Source organism: Calidris pugnax, unplaced genomic scaffold, assembly GCF_001431845.1.
Source record: "Calidris pugnax isolate Ruff unplaced genomic scaffold, ASM143184v1 scaffold20, whole genome shotgun sequence".
Lineage (NCBI taxonomy): Eukaryota > Metazoa > Chordata > Aves > Charadriiformes > Scolopacidae > Calidris > Calidris pugnax.
The window spans coordinates 21,176,373-21,190,017 of record NW_015094510.1 but is presented as its reverse complement, the minus strand read 5'-3'; the positions used below and the strand labels follow the sequence as shown (position 1 = coordinate 21,190,017).

Sequence of the window (13,645 nt, the reverse complement as noted above, 5' to 3'; positions counted from 1 at the left end):
TACTTCTGTTGTGGTGCTCTGCAGCTCATGCTCATCTGACACTGGTCAGGTGGATGTGGACTTCTGTTTCTACTTCTTTCTGCTCTCTACTTCCACTCCTACCTGTTGTTTTTTGTTGCCATCTCATCACCCTGACCCTCACTGCAGGCAAGTTTGGAGCAAGATGGGGCTGTGAAGCCCTCTGACTGTCAAGGCAGTCAGGGTACCACAAGGAAAAGTCCCCCTAACATAGAAAGTCTTCACTCTGGGCAGGACTAGGGACTATTCTCTCTCATTACCATCATCTTGAGGAAGGCTAGGAGGCATCTGTTGAATCAGTGCAATAGCCTTGACCTCCATTTGCCCTTTGTCTTTCCAGCTGTAGAGTCCCACCCTGATCTCTCATTAACCACATAAAAATAAAAACACCGTTTTGCTTTCCCACCTCCAGGCAGCTGCAGAACCTTCCTCAACCAGCCTTAAGCCAAATCTCTTGTCCCTGGAGTCCTAATGCTTGGGAAACCCACTAAGCAGTCTTGGTTTGCAATCTGTGAAAAGCAGCATTTTCCCTTGTACTCCGTGCCTTTCGACTGGCTTCATCTGGGATCAACAAAGGGGGGAGATGATACAGGCTGAACTCATGGCAAAGGAATGCAAGGGAGAGAATGGCAGTGGCAAAGGAACAAACTAAAAATTAGGTTATTTAATTTCTCTGCGGTATAATTTACTATTTTAAATGAAGATCAGCATTATTTACCCTCCCTGTTCCGAGTCTCATTGTTTCTCTTTCTTTACTGCACTGGCCTGCAAGGCTTGGGCTCCTCAGAAGACTTTTCTTGGCTGTCTTGGCTTTACCAGCTGCTGACACTGACTCAGCCCTTGAGCTGTTAGCCAAATGACATAGTTAGCAAAGGCTGGTCTCCTTGGCTGACTTGGCCAGAGACACCTCCTATGCAGAAAAGATGTGGGACTTACTTACGGGTGCAGCTCTACTGGGAGAATCAGGCACACAGCATCTAACATTTTTGCATGCTTTCTAAGTCCTGCCAAACTTCTGGAGACTTTCCCTTTGCAGTTCTGTTCCCATAGCTTCTCCTGGAGGAAAGATGTGGAGATGACCACAGAGCATGATGAATAACATTCCCCCAGGACACAGTCACATTGCCTTTGGCTGCCTTCAGCAGGCAACCTTATGGAGAAAGTTGGGGAGGGACTTGGGAGTCAATCATTGCCCTTTACATCAGAGCTGCATCCCCACTGACAGGTGTGGCCCTATTTCCATCATTTTCTTGGCAGTTTGGAGGTTCATCATCAGATATGATTGCTGGCCAGATCACGCATGGGTGCCGCAGCTCTGCAGCGTACTCAGAGGCACAGCACCAGGAGTTCCCCATCCCTGCTTCTACTGAGGTCAGGGCAGGGACTCCATCAGCTGCCACACGTGCAAGGACAAGACCTTCAAGTCACAACTTTTTAAAACATTTTGGAGGAATACAGGTTGCTGACAGACTGAAATAATCTAAATTTTAGGTCAGGATGAAAACTCTGTGAAGATAGCTTCAAAGAAATATTTAGTTTGGTCATATCTGTAACCTGGGGATTGATTAAAAGAAGAAAAGTTTCAGTAACTGATTTCTACAGGATCTGAAATATAACAGGTTATTAAATACACAACCTAATGGCTGCAGAATCTGACAGAGATATTGTTCTTTCCGAGCATTTGTTAATAGAGTATTTCAGATTATTAAATAGCTAATAAAGTCAGAGTCTTTACTAACTAGATGAATACCAGCAATACTGCAAAGGTAATTATAGATTTCTATCAAAAAATTCTTGACTCAAAATATTTATTCTCAGACTGAAGCTAATATGCTGGTCTCAGTTAAAGAGAAAATATTTTAGCCACTATTAAAAGGTTTCCAATTTGCTCTAGTGTAGTGGCTTTCAATTACAACCAGTTTCAAGGTGTATGTTTTCAGATGGGAAATTTTTTCAAGGTGAATTCTCAGCAGTTGTCACATCAAACTATTTCTTCCATTAATCATGATCTTATGCCTTTTTGGCAGCGTAGGGATCATAGAATCATAGAATAGTTTGGGTTGGAAGGCAGCTTTAAGATCATCAAGTTCCAGGCACCTCCCACTAGACCAGGTTGCTCAAAGCCCCATCCAGCCTGGCCTTGAACACTTCCAGAGATGGGGCATCCACAACTTCTCTGGGCAACCTGTTCCATTGTCTCACCACCCTCACAGTAAAGAATTTCTTTCTAACATCTAATATAAATCTCTCCTCTTTCAGTTTAAAACCATTACCCCTTATCCTTTCGCTACACTCCCTGGTAAAGAGTCCCTTCCCATCTCTCCTGTAGGCACCCTTTAGTTACTGAAGGGCCACTATAAGGTCTCCCTGGACCCTTCTCTTCTGCAGGCTGAACAATTCCAGTTCTCTCAGCTTGTCTTCATAGGAGAGGTGCTCCATCCCTCTGATCATCTTCATGGCCCTCCGCTGGACCCGTTCCAACAGGTCCATGTCTTTCCTGTGTTGAGGACTCCAGAGCTGGACACAGCACTCCAGATGGGGTCTCATGACTGCAGAGTAGAGGGGCAGAATGACGTCCCGTGACCTGCTGGCCACACTTCTTTTGATGCAGCCCAGGATGTGGTTGGTTTTCTGGGCTGTGAGCGCACATTGCCAGCTCATTTTGAGCTTTTCATCAATCAACACCCCCAAGTCCTGCATCTTTGGGCTGTGTTTTTCCTTTTCTCCTTCACAGGCATTAGATAGTTGTAATATCTGTACCACTCTGAAGTTGCAGAGTGGTAAGAAAGAGTCAAAGAAACAGAAAACTGTTAGGGATGCTTGCAATAAAAAAAAAAAAAAATTACGGGAGAATACTGCACACACAAAATAATTCATTTGCTTCTTCGTTGCTATTTCAGCCTGCCTTTTTTTTCTGCTGATCTTTTATATACTTTACTTCTTCCCTGTGAGGGCCATTAGAAAACCAGGGTATATTTTTCTATCTTGCGTACACTGCTATGTTAGCTAATTCACAGACTGCAGAAAAAAAGGTTCTTTACATCAGTAAATTATCCCATTATCACAGAGGAGCATGCTGCAGAGCTTGTATTTACGCTGAAGCTAGTTTATCTCTTCCTATGATTATTTTTGCCTGGTTTATAAAAATGTAATACATGCTCATTTCCATTTAGTTGAGCCAACACACATCATATAGCAATGCCCACGTCTGCTTTGCTTTGCATTTCTTGATGTCATCTCCTATGCCTTCTTCACCAACACCACTCCCTGCCTCAACACACTCTTTTTCGTCTTTGAAGCCCTCTCTTGAGGGCTCAATCCTAGTGTAAAATCAGTTGAGAAATTAGAGGCCAATGGCTCAAGTGTAGAGCAATAAAAGATATTTTAAGTATATAAGAAGAAAACCTGTTTTTTCATTCCTCTCCAACCATTTGGGTAGTGCTGCGTTTCTTAGACAAAGCATTTCCAAGAAGCAGAGAGTTTCTAGGTATGTGCGTATGGCACCTGGGCTGAAGACCAGCACACTCCTGCTGCATGTGGCTGTCTCTACCACCTGCAGCTCCAGCACCACCATCCATGGGGTGAAGGACAACCCATGCTCACCCCACCTATAAAATATACCATGGAGGGGGCTGTGACCACAGCTACGTGGGCAGCTTAACCTGCTCTGACGCTGTTGAGAAATGCCCTCACAGGTTTCATGTCCAAGCATTATATCCCCTGGTAAATCACCCATAAAGAATGGCCGCCAGAGCCTGAGCTCCAGCCCTCCAGGAAGATCATAGAATCATAGAATCATAGAATTTCCCAGGCCGGAAGGGACCTCCAAGGGTCATCTAGTCCGACCTCCCCGCAGTCAGCAGGGACACCCCCAACTAGACCAGGTTGCCCAGGGCCTCGTCGAGCCTCTCCTTGAATATCTCCAGGGATGGGGCCTCAACCACCTCCCTGGGCAACCTGTTCCAGTGCTCCACTACCCTCACAGTAAAGAACCCCCTTCTAATCTCCAATCTAAATCTGTTCCCCTCCAGCTTGAAGCCATTTCCCCTCGTCCTGTCACTACAGGCCTTTCTAAACAGGTTCTCCCCAGCCTTCCTGTAGGCTCCCTTCAGGTACTGGAAGGCTGCTATTAGGTCATGCCATGGGTCAAGAGAGGGTTGCTGGTGTACTCGATCATGCGGATTGATTGTAAAAACAAGTCATACCAAAACCACGAGCAGGACTATCCCTTAGTTATCCTTTATTCCCAGGAAGATCAGTCTCAGAGGCAAACCCTAAGTACAGGATTTCATCAGCGTGTGGGTGGGATGGGTGCCTGCATGGTCAGAGGAGGTCATTGCACCATGGATGGAAGCATGGAGTGCATTGCAAAGGACCAACCCCTGTCCAAGCACACGTGTGCAGGATCCAGCAGGTTTTGGAGGCTGCTACAATACATATTAAACTACTTGCTCTTCTGCATCTACACACGGGTGCCAGGTAGGTTGAGAGTTAGGTCCAAGCCAGAAATTTGTACCAAAATCACAAATTTATATGATGGAGCTGAAGGAGTCTTGTATCCTGTTTGTTTTTTGTTGGTTTTTTTTTTTTTTTTTTTTTGGTTATTGTAGAGTAGCTACATGCACAGGCTGCCTTTGTGAAACCAGGGAATCTTATGATCAAACCTAAAATGAAATTTTGTTTTTTTTTTTTTTTTTGGATTACCAGCCATCGAAAGAGATCTTGCTGCTAAATGTTTGCTTAGGTTATTGAGGCACTTACACTTCATCCCGGATTTTGGTTTGTTCCCATTTCTAGTGAAGTTTGAGAGTAATAAAGAGTATTTTAACCTCTATTTACTGCACTGACCATGAGCTACCTAGATCTTTTATTTCCACTGTCAGTGACAATAAGAAATTTGTGACAAAAATGACTATTGTGGTTGTAACTGCAGTGTTATTTATAAACAGCTAGATGCAGAAAAAATGCAATTTAAATTTCATTGTGAGCAATATTCAGGCCTAGAGCTCCCTAATGCACAATTCATTGCTGCTTAAATTGTAGTCATTACTCTCATACTGCAATACTGTTTGTCATGATAAAGGAAAATTACTTTTTTGTCAATTACTCCTGCAAGATTAGTTAATTTACATTTGCAAAGGGTATGGAACAGCATCTCAATTCCATGGAGATGTTTCTCAGAATTTTGGGCAATTTAAGGCTTGGGGGGAAAAGTAAATGGAAGTTGATTTCAAAATTGTAAAAAGGGATGCTGCATACATCCCAAGGTCTTTGTACCTCTATGAAGAGCAGCAACGAAGAGTCGATATATCATCACTTACAGACTGCTAACTTCAATGTTACAGAAAAGTGTATCGAGGACCTGGAAGACCTGAAGCATGTTTCTCTCTGCTTCACTACTGGGCAGCCAAGCTGGCAGCGTTTGAAACCACTGCTCCTGACTACACGTGAGTTGTGCGTGCAAGTAATCTACAGAAAACATCCTACCCTTTGGCATCCCTTTCTGCAAACATCTGTATGTTTGTTTAATCCATGTTGGCAGGGAGATAACAAGAGCCAAAAGCACGAGAAGGAATGTTATTTTTACTTACTTGCTTGGAAATTCTGGGTGAGTTTTAGCACGCCTGATGGCATCACAGCTCCTGATCCTAGCAGCCTAATTTAAGGTGTTGAAGTTTGGTGCCTGAGTTACTTGGAGGGGTGATGGAGAAGGGGAGAGCAGCAGTGCCTGAGGGTCAACACAGTGCTATTTCACCAAGCCCAAGAAGCTGCTGGAGCAGCCAAGATGCCGGAGCATCCCCTGGGATTCTTCTCGCTAAAATCAGAGGTGGCATGGGAGGCAGCAGTGGCTGTGCTAGCTGCAGCCTGCCCAAGGCTCTCGGGGGTGAGGGCACCTGCTGCAGACATGATGCTGTTGCTCCCCAGCCTGCAGGGATTCACACTGACATCTTTCCTGACAGAGAGAGTAAAATTTCCTCTTCCCTCGGGCGATATTGTGGAAAGGCCTTTGGAAAAGGCAGTGTTCAGACGAGGTCTCAGATTTAGCAGGCAGAGTGGGAAGGGTTATAACCTTCCTCTGCCCTGCAGCCCCGCAGAGTTGCTGAAAGCACCTCGAAGCTGAGGTCGTGGGGTTTTTCTTGTGAGTTGAGCAGAACCTGTGGAGTGCAGAGACACGATGTAGGTGTACTCCCACGGACTACGTGCAGCTGGCACAGCGGAGCTTAACCTCTAGGTATTATTGCAATTAAAATGATGAAATACCAGCAGCACAGGCATCCTCAACACCAATGCTTGTGTTCAGGCACGTCGGACTATGCTGATACTGATATCCTGATCCTATATTGGCATCACAGCTCTCACGGCATTTTGCAATGTTTTAAATTTTAACCCTCGCCAAATTCCAGCCAATATAGTCACAGTCCTCCTTCCCAATATTGCTCTCAACGAGGGGCAGAGTATCCTTATCTTTCCTCCCCAGCTGGGGCTGCGTGTGGTTGCCGTTGCTGTGCTTCATTGCAGAATGTTTCAAAGGCAGAAATTACACAGGAGGGAGCTCCCTGAAGAGTTTAGGAAGTGTTTGAGGGCACCTTAATTAGATGGTATTTCTGTTCCCATTAGGTTTAGTGGAATCTCAACGCTGCTCAACCTAAAATGGGACCCTGCTCCGGCCACCCATGAAAAACTTTACAAAGTGCTTAAAAATCAAGAATGTTTATGTTGCCTTTAATTATTTTCCATTTCTGCTACCTGGATTTTCTTTTGAGATGCATTTTCTTGGTTAACATCAAGGCCAGAATTCTTCCTTGCGCAAAAGGTAAATCCACATAGGTTTCCAAGAATCAGTGTTTTAATTAGGAGGGCCTAAATTCTGCTGGTTAATAAAGATAGGTATGAAGACATGAAGGTAGGTGTAAAGATATAAATGTATAAAGATATGTATCAAGGTATAAAGATATACAGTGGAATTTTTAAAGTTTCAGCTTGTGATGATGACAGACAATATCTAAAATTATTTTCAGACTTTTTTTTTCCTTTGGCTAAACTCTGAAATATTAGAGTCAGTCCCACTGGTTTCCTCACAACCTATGTCTTTAAATGCCCCCTGTTTAAAATAGACTTAATTCCTCCATTTGCATCACTGCAATATTATGCTAGGGAAAAGGCTCTTAGCCCTTTATTCATAGAAGGACCAACATCTTGTTTTGTAAACTGTTGAAAAAGGTAGGTTTTTTTGTGATGGACAGATACAACCTTCACAGTGCTATCATTTCAGGACATAACGCAGTAGAACTGAAACAGCTGGGCTTTAAATGTTGAAAAATCCAGTTGTGGTTGTAAAGGTTTTGGGAGCAACTGCATTTGGGATCCCTCTAATTTTTCTGGAGAGAGGCGGAGAGCTTGTGGTCCCAGTTGCTCAGCAGTGCACCTCTCTCCTGCCCTGCACATCCCCCGTCCAGCAGCATGAACCCAAATGATGCTCCTACCTTTGGCACATGAATTCACCTCCTTTTCTGACAACCCACAACCAGCAATTTAATTAAGGTAATTTAATTTGTCTTCAAAACAATGTATTATGCATTAATTAAGTTAACTTAATTTGTCTTCAAAACAGAATATTATTCATTCACCCTAAGGCATGAAACACATAGCACAAAGGGTAAAAAACAACATCAGAGGTACATGACTCTTACTCATACCCTCATCTCTCCCCTCGCCAGCTTTTGTGCTTTCTCATTTTCAGGTTCAAGAAGCCTTTGTGTCATATGAGCACAAGCCTGTTTTTTCAGTGCTTTCCCTTGCCCTGTAACTCCCTTCCTTTCACACACTGCTTCTGGACAGTTTCTCTCAGGTGACTCAAAGGCCCCAATTTCACAAAGATTTTGTGAGATTACAGTGTGATACTTCTCAGGCCTGAAAAAACAGTGATATTAGCAATGTTGCAGCCAAGGTGTTATCTCTTATGTCCACAAATCTCCTTAAATTTGCAGGCTCTTTTGTACGTTCTAAGCCACTGCTTCTCTTCTTCTGCTCCATCCCTTTCATAGCCCTTATTGACTCACTGCACGACAAATATCCCCATCTTATGAATGCGTATGTGGGAGCAGAATATTCATTTTAAAAATAAAAATATCAGGCAGATTTTTCTGCTTTCCTACTTATTCCAAAATAACAGCCTGTGATATGTTCCTGTCAGCAGCACCAGATGCAACAGAATGATAAATATTTATAAAAGGTAAGATTTTATAAAACTTTAAAATTGTGATAAGACATTATAAATGTCTATAAAAGTTTTTTAATTAGGCTGCATACATCATATGCATATTTTGTGTTACAGGTAAGCCTTGTGCCCATGCAGATGGAATTTAGTAAGTTATTTTGGACTTATGGAGTGCTGTTATTGAGAACATGCCTACATAGCACAAAAATATCTGAGTAATGATAAAAAGTACTTCAAAAGAAACTATTTTAGCTGCAGTTCGGTGGGGCCTTAGCTTCATCTAATCCCTACTTCAGTGGTAGATATGAGCACACTTCATTCTAGGAACTTGTGAAGCGCCAAAGAAGAACAGGCACTTCCCTGCCTGTTGGCCTTGTTGGTATTTTTTTTTTTCTCGGTGATGCTGAATGTTTAGAGACTTGAGTGTCCCTGGAAATCCACACAGCAGGTAGTGCCTCTAATGAACTCCTTAAAATCAGAACATACTCTGTTTTTGTTTCCTGTTCAGAGTAACCAGGAAACCAGCCTCACCCCAGACCTTGTGTGGAGTCCTCCCCTTAAGATCCTTTTGCAGTTTTGGCATTTCCAACTAGCAGAGATGAATTGCCTATTGGTAAAAATATCACAGGACTTAGAATTTCAGCTCTTTAGCTGCAGTAAGAGAGGTATAAACCAGCCATTTCTGACCAGCAATAGCAGTATGGAGCTGGCTCTCCCATCTAAAAAGCAGCCAATTTATGCCTTTGGGATGAATTTCAGGAGATAGGACAGAGCCTGCAGATAGCAAAACCTCTTCGCTCTTTAGGGCAGCAGCTCTGGACTGTCCTAGCGTGCAGAGCAGGGAAATCAAAGCGGTCATAAGGAAGCCCCACCTATAGTACAAAATAATCTCATTAGCCTCTCCTCGGCAAAGACCTGGGAGTTATTTTGCTGGGTAGGTGGCCATGGGAACAGTGTGGTTATCATCACAAAACAGAGGCGGAAACAGAACTTGCTCTAGGAATGGGGAAGCAGCTTCCAGGAGGTTCCAGAGTATCACAGAGAGCGGTACTTTCACAGCAAGAAGCCAAGCTTCCCAAAACAACATCAGCAGTAACGAGCAACCTAAAAATTATTAATGAAAACCAAAAATCTTTCTGAGTAGGAGGAAAGAAAATAGAGTACACATGCACTTTATTGCTTGAGGTATTTGTCAAAGGGTTAGACAAGGTACGACGGCAAGTAGTTGGACTTAGCACCTTTCTGCAAAACCATGCATAGTTTGAAGAGACGTAACTGAAGTTGGCAGAATAGAAGTGAAATTGTGCTGTTTAATCTTTTCTTTTGGAAGAAGGTGGAGGTGAAAACACAACTAGAAGCTAGCAGGACCACAGCCATCCTCCTGCTAGCAACATGCCCAGCTGCAGTAGCTCTTGTTTTACCTCCTCGCCCGGCCTGGCAAGGGTGCCAGCTGCATGCATGGAGCCACATTCCAACTCCGGTCACACTGGAATGAACCCAGGGTCATGTCATTGACTTCAATGAAGCTATTCTTTATTCACGCTTGCCTAGCTGAGAATCTGGCCCATTCTATATAGGTAGCACTATCTAATAGAGAAAAGACTGTTAAATTAAGGGAACAAGAAGAACCAAACTACATCACATAAATACGAAATATTATAAGGATATAGAGACCCTTTAGTTTAAGGACTGTATCAGCATTTGAAGGACAGGCCACTGAAAAGCATTTCTGTATGTGTCTATATTTTGATTTTAACCCTCCTTCTCTATTTTAGAAAATGGAAAGAAAATTGTTTGATTTTAACAATATTGAAATAAAAATATTGCAATTTGTTCAACGCAGAACACTAATTCATTATACATGTACTAGCAGGTTGGGTTAACACGTCTTCCATTTAGGATTTCCTTCACATCAATTAAGAAGGCCTCTCTGGCTGAAATATGTTTTCTCTCTCAGAGCATTTTTCTGTCAGTGCCAAATTCAGCTTTGGGAAAAAACACTGTGTTTTGGTCTGGTGGACAAATCCGGGGTGTCCCTGCTGTAGTGAGCAACAAAAGATAGAGGAAAGGAATGAAGGCAAGAGAAATTTATCATCGCTTTGATGATAAATTTCCAATAAGTTCAGATTCACTCAGGCTACGGCTTGATGATAGTGTAAGTCTAACTTCAGGGACCCCAGTGCTGTAACAAAACCTCTGCAACCAATAATGTAAGAGGAGCAAAATGGTATAGACTTACTCTAGCAGTTAATTTGTTAAAGAAATACTGACATTTACTTTGTACCCAGCAGTGGAATGAATTGCCTCATCGCAGGTTGCACAGAGTTGGTATACATCCCATGTTACGTGCTCTGACTAATGCAGCAGAAATGCACTCGCGTGCCCACACCTCATCTGGATGCTGCTTGTGTCGCTGCGTGATCTGGAGGAGCCCAGATGGAGAACGAGTGGTGGTGGATGGACCGGGGATGGGATTTCTGCCATACTTAGCCATAACATGCCACTGATTTTTCTTTTCATATCACCTTTGGATTTCACCTGGACCCAACAGAATATAAAAGCATAAACTGACGCAATGCACTTGCGTGCAACTTGAAGTTGCTTGCTTTCTAAGGAAAATATGTGTTAAATTGGGAAGGATGTTGGATTGTTTTGGGTAGCTGGAGAGAGCTGTGGAACAATACAGACAGGATTCGAAACAATTTTTTTTTTTTTTTTAAAGGATGTATCTCAGCTTTTACGAACTTTATCTAAGTGAATCGAGAAAAGTTCCAGCATAGCTCTTTTAGCTCAAGATTGTATATAAAATAATGTCCTAGGATAACAGAGCTCATTCTAGACCATCCTGGACAGTTCCCACAGGAGAGTGAAAATATCAAAAGCCTGGAGTCACAAACTGCCAGATCAGGTTTGGACTCCTGACCTGGGTACCAGCCCCTAGAGCTCTCCCAGAGAAAACCATTTCATTATTCCTATTCAAACACATGCAAGAAAGAGCAGGTTGTTAATGTTCCAGCTACAAGAATGATCCTCCTGTGCTATGTACCCGTTAAATTTATTTCTATAAATCTGCACCAGAGTGGACAATACTCTCTTAAACTAATTTCCCGCAATCATCATTAATTGGCCAGCTTGCTAACACCTGGTACCGACAGATTTTTCATCCAGCGAGCGCAGTGCCACACAATGGTAACAGCAGGTTTTAACCTGATCCCTCTCCACACACAAGCAAACATCAAGTGACGCCCCTGACAAAGACACACAGACCAGCCTGACATTTGCTGATAACTCCCAGGACATTCACCCTCAGCACAACTAGTCCTGCTCAAACCCATTTTCCAGTGGAACAGATAATTTGAAACCATTTCCAGCTAGACTAATTGCTTTCACTGAAAAGAGCATCCTCCTTCTCCTCAGTACACATTTATTAGTGCAGCCACAAACGCAGCTAGCACTTTGTGAAGTTTTCCAAAGCAGTAATTATTTCATCGTACGAGAATTCGCAACAGCTTGCTTGATAATGAAAAGTTATTATGCAGATATATATACTTATGCAAAGTTGCACACCAAAAAAAAAAAAAAAGAAAAAAGAAAAAAAAGGTAGGCGTTTACAACTGATGTTTAAATTCCACTCACAGTTTTGAAGTCTAAGCACAAAACTTTGCAGCTGTAGCTCCAAGCTGTCTGGAAAGATAATGCAGTCCATCAGATATCCTGGTTTTGTTTTCTTGCGTGAAAGTCTCAGCTGTCACAGGCACAGGAGCGGACTTCGAGGCCCGGCCCCTTCTGCGGAGCACACCAATCGGCAGACCCTGGGAGCACATGTGGAAAGCCGTCACGGGCAGCATCTGCTCCGTGGGACACGGCTGCCAGACCACGCCGGGTGACAGCGAAACGGGGGGCTGGGGGTGCCCCGGCCAGGGCTGCTGGCCCCAAGCCCCCCCCGGGAGGAGAAGCTGGGGTCCGGCCGGGGAGCACCACCTTGGATGTGGGAGCAAAGGCAGAGCCTGGTGCAGACCACCTCGGTGGCCACCATACGGACACCAGACCCTGCGCCTTGCTCCTCTGGGCCTTGTTCTTAAAAATAATCCCCTTTGCCATTCATTGCATTAAACGCTTCTTCACTTTTTCTCCGAGTTGCTATCCCAACCGCATTTATGGCTTTTTATTCCAAACCTCAGCCCTGCAAAACGGTGCCTCTGGAAAGGCCCTGGGCATCGCCAGCCCCTTGTCACAGCGCTCTGGCCCCAGTGGGTCAGCCTCACCTGGCTTGCCTTCCCTTCTCCCCCAAAGCTCGCTCTCTCCCCTCGCTCCACCACCAGCTGCCCCCAGGCTCCTGCTCCTCCTCTGCCTCCGCCAGCTCCCCGCGTCCAGCTCTTGCTCCTGCCTGTCAGTCAGAGAGGTCCTTTTCTCCTCGCATCCGCTTAACCCGATGACATTTAAATTCGAACTTGCTTGGAAACTGCATTTAGAGACACAGCCCCACAGCGTCCCGGCTCGTCGGGTGCCCAGCCCCGGAGCAGACCCTGGGGTGAGCAGAACGTGGGGAACGTCAACGCGGGTGGAAAGTGCAGCGGTACCGCGGTGCGCCGAGTCAAAACCCAGACCCTCCGTCACAGCCAGCGGGATGAACTAACATCCGTAGGTTTGTTTTCACTCCTGGAAGCGTACCGGCAAGCCACAACACGCTGGGAAGGGAAACCAGTAAACACACCAGTGCAAAAGCTGTGCCTTTTTCCAGCCCAAGTACGAGACCTAAAGGCCTTCCCATCTCACATAATCTCACTGCTGGCTTTATTAATTCACAGTAGTAGATTTATTTGATCAAATAGCCTTACTTTTGCAGACAGGGTGCAGGTTAGAGTGGACTGGCTGTAATGAAAAATGCTAGCTCTAGTCTGTGAATAACTTGCTGATTGAATTAAATTAAATTAATTTTGCTTCTACATTCTGCTTTAGTAGGTTAGTAATTCACTAGAGGCTCATTTTCTAATGCTTTTCCTATGGCGGATACAATCAGGCTGGTTAAAAAGTTTGACAAAGCTCCTTTTTCCACCCCCAGAACCCACCGGTTTCTCAGAGGACAAACTCCTGCAGAAAGACACTGAGACAGGACGGGCTTCGGTCAGTGAAATAAGTTCCCGCTGGGTTCAGGGTGGAATTTCCCATTTCCAGAGGCCGAGGCCAGCGCGCCCCGAGCAGGAAATAACTCTCCGTTAGTAAGAGCCAAGAGCTGTAGTGGAAGTAATTTCTTTTATCGGCCGCCGGCGGGGCGGGGAGGAGCGAGAGGGACTGTCTTTGGGGTGTGTAAGGTCTTTTTCAGCTCCGCAACAAGGAGCAAACTTGTTTCCAGTTCCCAGCTTGGGAACATTTTGTTCAGAGGTGTCCGAGCTGGGAGAGGCCAGGGCA

The 13,645-nt window shown here is 44.4% G+C and overlaps 1 protein-coding gene across 2 annotated transcripts in view; it reads right to left on the bottom strand.

Annotated features, from left to right (window-relative positions):
* STARD13 (StAR related lipid transfer domain containing 13) overlaps positions 1-13,414 on the bottom strand; it is a 314,786-nt gene extending 301,372 nt beyond the window's left edge. Inside the window, exon 1 of one of the 2 annotated variants that reach the window (XM_014965999.1) lies at positions 13,306-13,414. The gene's annotated coding sequence lies outside the window, so the exon portion shown is untranslated. Of the gene's footprint in view, positions 1-11,872; positions 11,988-13,305 lie in introns of those variants that run through there. The other variant, XM_014965998.1, reaches the window with a different exon arrangement.
* Between the last annotated feature and the right edge of the window lie 231 nt (positions 13,415-13,645).